A 2,651-nucleotide genomic window follows, 5' to 3' on the forward strand; every position below is an offset into this window, starting at 1 on the left:
AGTACATATAGGTCTTGGGTAGCATTAAGAAAGTAGCTAGACACTTTTAAGAAAGTTTGAAGATCATTGATGTTGGACCCCTCTCATAAATACCCGACCTGCCATTTTTTTGATAACACCAATTTTACAAAAGCCATGCATCACAATTCTTCCCCAAGACTAAAAATATTCTATGAAAGAGAGGAAGTTGGGAGTGTCAGGATTTTGTTGAGGACCCTTAAGAGAAAGCTACTTCCCCATCAAAAGAATAAAATACAAGTTCCTGCTCTCCCTCTGGATAGAGATGAGATATTCTAAATTGTTTAAGATAAAAGATTTCAAAGATAAATTATTATTGTACCCTTTTTAGTAGTTAGATCAAATGAGCCTTATTGGGCCTGGAGAGATGGCTCAGCAATTAAGATCACATGCTGCTCTTTCAGAGGCTAAAGTTTATTTCCCAGAACCCAGGTCAGGTTTTACATGACCATCTGTAATGCCAGAACCAGGGGATCTGACACCCTCTTCTGGACTCCATGGGACTTGCATTCACATGTTCACATCGCCCCCTCCCCAATACACACATTGTCTTAAAAATAAAATAAATCTTACCAAATGAGCTTGCTAAGCACATGTCTAGGAGCCCACTCCTCATGAAAGCTGATATACCTGAAGACATATTGGAAAGATGGGAGAAATAATTATTCTCAATAAGATAGTGTACTTTAGGAACTCCAGTAGCTCATTAATTGCATCAACTGCTTACAGATTAATATACTGGGAAGTCTGTCTGCTTCACTGAGTTCCAAATAAAAGGGCATAACCTTTTCTTTCCCTGATTTCTACCTCTTCTTTGCCAGGATCCTACACAGGCTTTCCCTGACTTTCTGAATTCTCACGTTGTCCGAAGTCCCCCACCTCCAATCATGTACCTGCATCCAAAGCTCCATTGCTGAGTCTGTCTGCTTTCTTAGACCTTAACTCAAAATGCATTTTCACCTATCTATCTTCTTAGTGGCAGCTCCCAAATTTAGATCTCCTGCCCTGGTTTTTGTTGTTGTTTGTTTTAATTTACAAACTCTGATAAAAGTCTACTCAAGCTTCTCTCTGAGGCAGTTTTAAATTTTTTTATTAACCAAAGAAACCATAAAGGCAATCTGTGTTCTTAGTAACTGTAGTGATAAATGACAATGTTTGAATTTATTTGCCTTTACTTGCTGAATCATTTTACCAGCCCCTTGTAAATGTGTATTTATTCTAGATTTAAGTTCATAAATTTTTATGACTTGTATAGCAGTAATTCTTTTATTAATTAGAGCTAAACTCATATTTTAAAAATTTTTCTATAATATTTAGGATATTTTTGCAAATATTCTCTTATGTATATACAGATTTATAAGTAGTCTACTTTCTAAACCTTCATTTTTCCATAATTTAATAATTGTTAAAACAAAACGTTATTAAACTATAAGGATTTCTTGGAACACAGGTATGACATTACAATGAAATAAATATTTATAATCAGAAACTTAAAAGACATTGTTAATATTTCCTAGGAAGAAAGAAAATCAGAAATAGCTTGGAACATTAAAATTATCTTGTAATTAAATTTTATAATATGGGTTTATATTTATAAAACAACATTATTTTACTCTGTGTGGACTGATGACAATAGAATACTGTAATAATAATCAGTAATCTTTTAAATTTTGTTGTTTTAAATGCTAGCTATGAGAAATGATTTATTTTTAGACAGGGCCTTTTGTAGCTCAGGCTAACCTGTATTGTGCTATATAGCAAATGATAGCCTTGAATTTCTGAACCTCCTATTTCTACCTCTTAAGTGCAGGGATTACAGGTTTTTGCCTATAATATGAAAAATTTATGGTTTTTTTCTTGCAAAAATAAAAATACCACTATACACAAGTCAAAGTTTTTGTAAATGAGCTCATTATAGTTTAAAAAGTTTATGAGATGTTAATATAAATTTCAAAAGTTAATACTACATTATTATAAAAATATGATAAACCTAAAAGTATATGAAATTACAGCATGAATAGAGAAAGCATTGTAAACACACCTGCATGGCCTAACCTAAGTACATGAATCTTTGGACTTGGTTTGACATACATTTATGTATACACATATATAATTTTAATACTATGGTTTCCAATATATGTTTTATACCTATTTGAATGTGTGTATGCAAAAATCTTAAAGTAAAACAAGAGAATAAGATGTTGAACAATGTTTTTTTTGTAATTTTGACTATTCAAGTTTCAAGTTCAAGAGAGCAGACTTAGCATACAATTTTTTCCTTGTTTACACTCAGATGGCTTTCTAATAACAACACAAATTTAGACAGACAATCACATATACTTCCACAAAGAATGGGAAAGATCATGAATGTGTGATGAGATTTTGAGAGATCTCTGAAACAGGCTTTTCACAAAATCAAAGCTTTCATGACCATGACATATGAGAAGAAGCTCTACAAGGATATGTGCATAAGGGACGTCCAGTGAGTGTCAGATGGGGAAATCTAAGAGAAAGTGGGGTCTCTGAGCTGGAGTAGGTAAATCCTGAGGGATAGCATAAACAATGGTAAAAAAAAAACAAGACCAATCGATTCACTATTGCCTTGACTCATCATTTTCCTTTATAAAGACAAT

Source organism: Nannospalax galili, unplaced genomic scaffold (genome assembly GCF_000622305.1).
Source record: "Nannospalax galili isolate Female #2095 unplaced genomic scaffold, S.galili_v1.0 scaffold303, whole genome shotgun sequence".
NCBI lineage: Eukaryota > Metazoa > Chordata > Mammalia > Rodentia > Spalacidae > Nannospalax > Nannospalax galili.